A 10,712-nucleotide genomic window follows, 5' to 3' on the forward strand; every position below is an offset into this window, starting at 1 on the left:
AATCGTAGTATTTGATTTCAAATATTTGAGTGTTACAATCTCAATGGTTCCTCTGATTCTTCTTTTTCAATATAAATTCAAGGACCTTTGAGCTTGATCTTGAATATGTAGTTGTTGCCACAAACGATGATCTTGAATTCAACTAGCACGAACTTTGATTTGAACTCGTATTCCTTGAACCTTGATTTGGTCTTCGTTCTTGAGTTTAAACTTGATTTCTTGGACTTGAACTTGATTGCTTGAAGTTTGAAACTTGTAGAGATATTTGCAGTGTTTGATCCACGAGCTCTCTCTTGCTTCTTGTTATAACTTTTGGTGTCTTTTCTAGATTATAAAGACCCCTATTTATAGTTGTGGGAGGGAAGAGTTATGATCAGAACAAACTCTTTCCGACCAATCAGATTGAAGTGTGACACAATCGCATTTGATTGGCCAGAACATGTCACTTGCACACGTGGTGCGGTTTCATTGGCCTTTATATGTGACTTGGCATGCCTTGTAATTTTGACATGTGGTATGATCCTATTGGATCTTCCGTTTGACTTGGCGTACAACATCATTTGACATGTGGCGCATAACTGAACCTCTAAGAAAATAACATATTGGGCCTAATGAAGTGGGCTCATCATTTATAGCCCAACTAAATGGGCTTGTCCAGTCAATATTTATTGGACTTAAGTAATCAATCCAATTATATTAGCACATAATATTGATTTGGACTAATATATTTAAACTATAGTCCAAATTAGCTTGTTGAATTAAAATTAAATAAATTTTGTATGCTTACAAATGCCCCCTATTTCAGGACTTGTCAGGGTATATATTTTGCCCATTGAAGACAAGGCTTGAAGTATCAACTCATATAAAGAAGGTGGCGAAACTACGTAGGCTTGAGCTCAAGGCACTTGAATTTAACAAATGCCATAATTAGCTTTAAATTTATACAAAGCTTTTGTCACGACCCAAAATTCATTAAATATCGTGATGGCGCCGGACACCGCTATCAGGCAAGCCAAAAATAAATACTTAATTTGATTCTCATTTTAATATTTTTAAAATCATATTTCGTTCAATTAAATAGTAAAAGATGGAACTTACAGAGTAAATAATAATATTTTAACAATTTCAATACAGGACAACCAATAATCACCCCAAAACCCGGTGTCACAAGTGCATGAGTATCAACTAGAAAGTAAAATAAAATACAGCATCTGTCCGGAATATAAATTGGACAGGAAAAATATAAATACTCTGAAGGAGACTCTGCTGGCTGCGGATCGTAGTATAGAATGCAGCTCACCTAAATCCCCGCAATAATCGTGCCTCTGCGCCCACAAGGCCACTAGACATATATGTACCTGTACAAAAATGTGCAGCAAGTATAGTATGAGTACGTAAATCAATGCGTACCCAGTAAGTATCCCGTCTAACCTCGAAGAATAGTGACGAGGGGTTGACTCCGACACTTACTATGGGCTAAAAATAAATACCGTTATTATACTTAAGCATGAATTGTATGAAATAGCTGTAAACGCAATAACAAGAAGTGAGTGGACAATTATTTTATTTATAGGAAATTTTTCCAAACTTATTCTCGTCATTTAACAATTTATATCTCAAGCCAAAGAAGCAATATCAATTATAATTGGTTCCAGATATTTATCATGCACAAGTTATGTCGAGGTCGTACGGCCCGATCCAACATAATATTTAAACTGTGTACTGCCGAGGGTCGAACGGCACGAACCATAGATGCATCTATCTGCTACCGAGGCGTTCGGTCCGCTCCATAAAAGAGAAAACACATTAAACAACCAATTCAAGATTTATTAAGGGGCAAATATTCCCAAAATTATAAATTATCATTTAATGGTCAAGTAAATGAAGTTTAACCTTTTTACAATTCCTCTATCGAGTATCTAAATATTTTAAATGATTAAATTAACAAGTAGGGTGCAAATATCACAAGTACAACATGATATGGGTCTTAGACTACCCGGACATAAGCATAATAGTAGCTACGCACGGACTCTCGTCACCTCGTGTGTACGTAGCCCCCACAAATAGAAGCACATAATAATTTGATTCACCTATGGGGTTAATTCCCTCGTACAAGGTTAGAAAGGAGACTTACCTCGCTCCGAAGTTTCATAACCGGATCCAAAGCCTTTCCAACAACTCAAACCGATGCTCATCGCTCCAAAACTAGTCAATAAATGTGCAAATCCATAAATGTATACTCTAATACTCAATATAATTCAATTTACAATAATTACCAACTCCACTCGAAATGTTGATAAAATCATCCTCGGGCCCACTTGCCCGGATTCCGAAACATTTCGAAGATAAATATTATCCATAACCCCACGAACTCAAATATATAATTTATTCTTAATTTTATGCCCAAATTCGTGGTCAAGATCCAAAAATATCCATTTCTAGGTTTTCTACCAAAATCCCAAATTTCTACAAATTTTCATACTTGAATCCATGTATAAATCTTGTATTTAACTCACAATACGCGGGAATCACTTACCTCATGAAGGATGATAAGATGGAACTCCAAATGTGCTCCAAAATCGGCTCCCCACGGATGAAATGAAGTGAAATTTGACCAAACCCTCGTTTTAAAGAAACACACTGCCCAGCCCGACTTTCGTACCTGCGGAAGTCTCTTCGCTTCTGCGGGCATCGTAGGTGCGACCTGCTCTCGTGCATCTGTGCAAATTTTACGCACCAGTGGCAGCTGCCTCGCTCCCGCGCACTCGCAGGTGCGTTTCTCCAGTCCGCTTCTGCGGCTCCCCCAGCTCCAGTCCATTCCCACCACTGCGAGCAATTCGCCGCACCCGCGATCTCGTACCTGCAGCCAAAGTCACGCAAGTGCGATTACACCAGAAGCATTAAGCTTCAGAAGTTCTTAAGTCCAAAAATCGATCTGTTAACCTTCCGGAATTCACCCGAGGCCCCCGAGGCCTTAACCAATTATACAAACGCATCCCAAAACACATTACGAACTTAGTCGAGCCTTCAAATCACATTAAACAATGCTAAAACGATGAATCGCACCCCAATTCAAGCTTAATAAACTTTAGAACTTCAAATTTCTACCTTCGATGCCGAAATCTATCAAATCACGTCCGATTGACCTCAAATTTTGCACACAAGTCATAATTGACATTACAGACCTACTCCAACTTCTCGAATAGGAATCCGACCCTAATATCAAAAAGTCCACTCCTGGTCAAACTTTTCAAAAACCTTCAAATTTCCATTTTTCGCCAAAAGATCCCAAAACGACCTACGGACCTCGAAATCCACTTCCGGATGCACCCTTAAGTCTAGAATCACCATACGGAGCTATTCCCAGGCTCAGAATCCCAATCGAACAATGATAACATTGAAATGCACTTCAACCCAAATTTATAAAATCCTTCCAAAATGCCAACTTTTCACAATAGGCGTCGAAACGCTCCCGGGTCATCCAAAACCCGATCCGGACATATGCCCAAGTCCAAAATCATCATACTATCCTGTTAGAACCTTCAAATCTCGATTCCGTGGTCGTTTACTAAAAAATCACACCATAGTAAATTCTTCTAACTTAAAGCTTCCAAAATGAGAATTTGCTTTCTAAATCAACTCCAGATTTCCCGAAATTCAATTCCGACCATAGGTACAAGTCATAATACCTGAATTGAAGCTACTCAAGGCCTCAAACTACGACCGGTCGGGTCGTTATATTCTCTCCCACTTAAACATGCGTTCATCCTCGAACGTGCTACGAACTGCTCTGGAGTTGTCCGAAATCACTGTTTAACACCTTGTGCACCTACTCGTGCTACCACAACCCAGTTGAGCACATTGGCTCGAGCAAATATAAAGATTCTCCCTTTTTATTTAGTTAAGTTAGACTTAGAGCCAAATTCCAACATCTAAAATTCTCTACCAAGTCTATTCCTAATATACGAATACCGTATCAATCATTACACACTGCACCAAACATGATTGTATACCCTTTACCGAATTCACATCATGCACCGCATAATTCACATGACCATAATAGCATCCTCTGACAATAATAGCCAAAATCCCACGATTCTGATGCCCACAACACACCTCATGACGCATATAAGTTGAGTCTCTCCTCCTGATAAGGACCATTGCAATATTGACACAACGGAAGAGATGTATAGAAATTATTAACCAACTGCCGAGTCGACAAATCATTGAGTCTCTCCTCCTGACAAGGACCATTACCCCATTATGAACCAAATAACGATATTTGCTTTTTAATATGCCTCATATAATCCGATCGCATTGATCCCAGGTCCAATAATCTCATCTCACCCAGTATAAGTTGTCCAGGCAATAAGCCATCTCGAACACAGCCAAAAGTCTCATATGATGCCACAATGCGCCAACAAGTTACAAACTTGCATGTGATACATAAGGAAAAATGTACTCTGGAAAGAACTGCTCAACCCACGTGACTAATTAAACAACTGAAAAGATGTTATGAACGTTCCTCATAAAATGAGAAGCAAAACACACAAGAATAGGTATAGGGAATTGTACTCAACATCACACTGTTGCAGCGTGTAACCCGATCCACATATGATACCATTGCGGGGTGCAACTCGATCCAACTATGATACCCATGGCGGCGTGCCACCCGATCCAAACAACATACATGTGGCGGCGTGCCACCCGATCCACACATAATAATAAATAAGAAAATACCCATCAAGCTAGAAATGTTTATACCTACGAAATACCTGAATATCAACCACAAGCACGCGAAGTGCATAATACAAATCCTGGAGAGACGGGTAGCATCATACACTATAAAACTCAAGCACAGCTAAGGTGCGATATATGATCTGCTCTCGAGAGCCATCCTGCTCACATAACACCACTGCTACGTGGGACCTCAACACATTGTACAAATAATCAAGTTGTCTCACGACCCACATGGCACAATAGAGTATTACATAAAATAGCTGGCGACAAAATTAACATCTCACGCCCGAATACTCCTCCATAAGGAATGTTATGCTGAATGAACATACCCAAGATGGTGTAGAATACACACCCACATCTGGACCCATCAACAGACCTCAGACCGATTCTGATCATACCATGCTAGGGCAAATACCCTCTCAAGGATCCACAATGACCTTTTTCCCCATGACAAACAAGAACAGTCGTCGAATCCGGAACAAACTTCACAATTCACAACCAACTGAATAGAGCGCCTTTCAAGCCTAAACTCTCACATTAGTGATAGTACCAAATCTCCATACTTGGTTTCAATCTTTAATCAGTCAACTGACTACATGTCACACTTATACAATCTTCCTGTGGGATACGCTCCCACGACCTTCCGCACCAGGTAACAAGTCAGCACATCCATACCACCGGCCACACTAATGTTGTAAAGCAAATTAAGAAGCCGCAAATCAGTACACAAAGCCTCTTACACATGACACCGATCTCAGGTGATGCTAAAACAATATCAGCTTACTCTAAACATCTGAATTCTTCCCTGCTCATCCGATCTCGTGACATTCTTGTCAACATCGAACCTCAACCTTGATCCTCAACTTCCAATTTCCCATGCCGCTCACTGCACTTAACATGCCAATACGTGAGAGTACCAGAATTCCATAATAACCCCTGATCCACTAATAGAATAAACACTTCATCATATAGAAACCTTTTACCTAGCTCATTTCAGAAGAACCAATGCAACACACAACTAAATTCCCAAACCGCAAAAAGTACAACCTCATGTCGTGATCTAAACTGCCATAACTCATCCGAAAATCCCTTTACACAACAAAGCCATACGAATCAAATACCTCCCAAATCAACCAAGTTGTGGTGGTGCTCAAGCCCAATTGTACAACCATAAACTACATGTATAACTTCACGCTGGAGAAACTGGTCACTGCCATAACTGTGCTGATTCAACCATTACCAACCGAGCCACTTCTTCTAATTTACTCGGGACTTGCCCTAGAAATAATAATAGCTCTATTCAAAACATCATGAACCCAAATCTGCACACATCCTGAGTGACCTTATTTCACGAGAGCACGTTGACTCCAAAACCCACAAACCATCTCATACCCTCCTTATGCGCATATTCGCATCTTCAACTGGTACTCCCATTCTGAAAATCCCTCTATGAATCCGAAGTTATTTTCTCCCATTCCTCCAATGTCACACCATAGACCGAAGATAATGCAGAACACTCCAAGACACTTTTCATAATCCACTGCAAAAGCTCAATACTTAACCATACTACTGGCTCGAAATCCTTAGGCATCGCACTTTGAATTTTTGAACCCACTAAAATCATTGTTGAGAGTAACCAACTCTGACTTGTTCCCAATTATGATCAAACTCCAAGGCCCTTCTAGCACATGAAGACCTTCTCAAAGAAGCATTCGGCTGACTTACTTTCCTTGTACATCACATCTACATGAAGCATAAACTCCGAGTCTTCCCAAAGCCTGAACATAAATCGATAAGGCCAATTGTAGCACACGTTCCTCAAATCCTTGTCTTAAATAACCACTGATGTTCTCTTTCCTTAGTCGTAACAACCCATCAATATGCCGATAACTAGAAACCTCACAAGTAGACAACCATGCAATCCAATCGTAGGCGGTGGGGCTCTCCCACTTAGCTTGAAGCTACCATTACATGACCTTGGAACCTACCAAGATTCCTTCTTCCTTACTGACATGACCTCACGCAATCGACCCGCCAAATTCCTCAAAATCTTCCTGTTAACCATCTCATGAACGCTCTGAATCACTAGCCACATTTACATATTCGACCTCTAATCGGATAGCTAGTAAAATTCTTCGTAGAAGCTTCATCAGCACCACGCAACCACTAACCTGCTCACAGGAGATATCCCACTTGTGGAAATTCCATGTCGATCTCTTTCAATGATGTTGCACCGAGTACAATTACTATGAAACCAATAAACCCTCCTGAGCCCGTGCTCATTCACCAGCTGTACAAATCCATTCACTCCTCATTGACATCAACTAATGGTGTGACGATACATTCCAATCCAAGTTATGGTGCCCCCCTCTTTATATTAAGCAACTCCCTCATGTCGTATCCAACCTTTCTCTGTATAGCAGCCAATATTCTAAATTAAGTTCGTAGACTTAGTCACTGTCCACCATGAGTTCCAAATCACTCTAAACTTTCCTCAAGGCGTGCAACTATCCTACCACAGAACCCATATGTTACTCTGTCACTTTCCCACTTTGGTCAAACCCTCTCCTTTAGGCAACTTCCTGACTTTTGCTTTTCACACTTGGCCTTCTAGAAATTTAACCACCACAACACACCTCCCATATGTCCTTCCTCATCCTCCGTTGTCCAGTTGTTGCCTTAAATCAACATACGTCTCTATAGCACTTGAACCAATAGATCGCTACCAACTTTAAAGCCTCTCCAAAGATCATCCTTCTCGAATCATCAACACTAGGAGCATCAATTCGATCCTGAACCACTACACACTGCGATCTCTGACAGTCGTTTCCCTGGCATTATTTCACAATACCATGTCCCAAAGGCGAATTGAAGAAGACCATAACACGGGCGAACTTAACACATTCAATCAAGGACGACGACACCACTTCACATATGAAAATTCCACCACGCTCGAAAATACCACGTCTCGTTACTCCATCAACCCAAACGTGAACACTCATAGTCTGATTGTCTTTCCTTCGCTAGAAATAAAACACTGAACCTCTGAATCATGCATTGAGAAAACCCTCCTTTCAAGTTGTTCACTGCCCCGACACATAGACAAGAATCTTACCATTACATAAATACTGCGATAACAACTCATGACCATCATAGCAATATGTGCATGGCCTCAAGACTATCTGAAATACAGCTACTGAGCTGAAATGACAGAACATCGTTCCGCAAGGCGACAACATTAACCCAATCGAATACGCAGGGAGAAACATCTTGCACCACCTCTGCAGTACCATTACAATTTCTCAATTTCCAACTGATAACAAGCGCTTCACGTCGCATAAGATTGAATAGGAAAGAAATGAAGGAATAAGCCCTGTAGCCTCTCGAAGATAAGTACAGACGTCTACGTACCGATCCGCAAGACTCTACTAGACTCGCTCATCACTCGTGAGACCTAAATGAACCTAGTGCTCTGATACCATGTTGTCATGACCCAAAATCCATTAAAGGTCGTGATGGCGCCGGAAACCGCTGTCAAGCAAGCCAAAAATAAATACTTTATTTGGTTCTCATTTTAATATTTTTGAGATTATATTTCCTTCAATTAAATAGTAAAAGATGGAATTTACAGAGTAAAAAATAATATTTTAACAATTTCAATACAGGACAACCCATAATCACCCCAAAACCCGGTGTCACAAAGGCATGAGCATCATCTAGGAAGTAAAATAAAATACAGCATCTGTCTGAAATACAAATTGGATAGAAAAAATATAAATACTCTGAAGGAGACTCTGCTGGCTGCGGATCGTAGTATAGAATGCAGCTCACCTAAGTCCCAGCAATAATCGTGCCTTTGCGACCACAAGGCCACTAGACATATATGTACTTGCACAAAAATGTGCAGCAAGTGTAGTATGAATACGTAAATCAACGCGTACCCAGTAAGTATCCCGTCTAACCTCGAAGAAGTAGTGACGAGGGGTCGACTCCGACACTTACTATGGGCTAACAATAAATACCGATATTATACTTAAGCATGGATTGTATGAAATAGCTGTAAACTCAATAACAAGAAGTGAGTGGACAATTCTTTTATTAATAGGAAATTTTTCCAAACATATTCTCGTCATTTAACAATTTATATCTTAAGCCAAAGAAGCAATATCAATTATAATTGGTTCCAAAGATTTATCATGTGCAAATTATGTCGAGGTCGTACGACCCGATCCAACATAATATTTAAATTGTGCACTGCCGAGTGTCCAACGGCACGAACCATAGATACATCTATCTGCTATCGAGGCGTTCAGCCCGCTCCACAAAAGAGAAAATACATTAAACAACCAATTCAAGATTTATTAAGGGGCAAATATTTCAAGAATTACAAATTCTCATTTAACGGTCAAGTAAATAAAGTTTAACCTTTTTACAATTCCTCTATCGAGTTTCTAAATGTTTTAAATGATTAAATTAACAAGTAGGGCGCAAACATCGCAAGTACAACATGATATGGGTCCTAGACTACCTGGACATAAGCATAATAAGAGCTACGCACAGACTCTCATCACCTAGTGCGTACGTAGCCCCCACAAATAGAAGCACATAATAATTTGATTCACCTATGGGGTTAATTCCCTCTTACAAGGTTAGAAAGGAGACTTACCTCGCTCCGAAGTTCCATAACCGGCTCCAAAACCTTTCCAACAACTCAACCCGATGCCCATCGCTCCAAAACTAGTCAATAAATGTGCAAATCCATAAATGTATACTCTAATACTCTTTATAATTCAATTTACAACAATTCCCAACTCCGCTCGAAAAGTCGATAAAATCACCCTCGGGCCCACGTGCCCGGATTCCGAAAATGTTCGAAGATAAACATTACTCATAACCCCACGAACTCAAATATATAATTTATTCTGAATTTCATGCCCAAATTCGTGGTCAAGATCCAAAAATATCCATTTCTAGGTTTTTTACCAAAATCCCAAATTTCTACAAATTTTCATACTTGAATCCATATATAAATCTTGTATTTAACTCACAATACGCGGCAATCACTTACCCCATGAAGGATGATAAAATGGCACTCCAAAAGTGCTCCAAAATCGGCTCCCATGGATGAAATGAAGTGAAATTTAGCCAAACCCTCGTGTTAAAGAAACACACTGCCCAGCCCGACTTTCGTACCTGCGGAAGTCTCTTCGCTTCTGCGGGCATCGTAGGTGCGACCTGCTCTCGCGCATCTGTACAAATTTTACGCACCAGTGGCAGCTGCCTTGCTCGCGCGCACTCGCAGGTGCGCTTCTCCAGTCCGCTTCTGCGGCTCCCCCAGCTCCAGTCCATTCTCGTTTCTACGAGCAATTTACCACACCCGCGATCTCGCACCTACGGCCAAAGTCACGCAGGTGCAATTACACGAGAAGCATTAAGCTTTAGAAGTTCTTAAGTCTAAAAATCGATCTGTTAACCTTCCGAAATCCATCCGAGGCCCCCGGGGCCTTAACCAATTATACAAACGCGTCCCAAAACACATTACGAACTTAGTCAAGCCTTCTAATCACATCAAGAAACGTTTAAACCATGAATCGCACCCCAATTCAAGCTTAATGAACTTTAGAACTTCAAACTTCTACCTTCGATGCCGAAACCTATCAAATCACGTTCGATTGACCTTAAATTTTGCACACAAGTCATAATTGACATTACGGACCTACTCCAACTTCCAGAATCGGAATCCAACCTCGATATCAAAAAGTTCACTCCTGGTCAAACTTTTCAAAAACCTTCTGTGAGCACATGATTTTTGACCGACTAAAATATTCCTACAAAAATTCACAAATAGAGAGTTTCTTAATTGTTTCACGTTTTACAGAATTTGTAGGGATTTTTGGTTAATTGTTGCTTGCATTTATTTGCATATTTAACATTTTTAAATCTTGAAAAAATACCAAAATGTCTAAAGTATT

The sequence above is a fragment of the Nicotiana tomentosiformis genome, chromosome 2, assembly GCF_000390325.3.
Source record: "Nicotiana tomentosiformis chromosome 2, ASM39032v3, whole genome shotgun sequence".
Taxonomy (NCBI): Eukaryota; Viridiplantae; Streptophyta; class Magnoliopsida; order Solanales; family Solanaceae; genus Nicotiana; species Nicotiana tomentosiformis.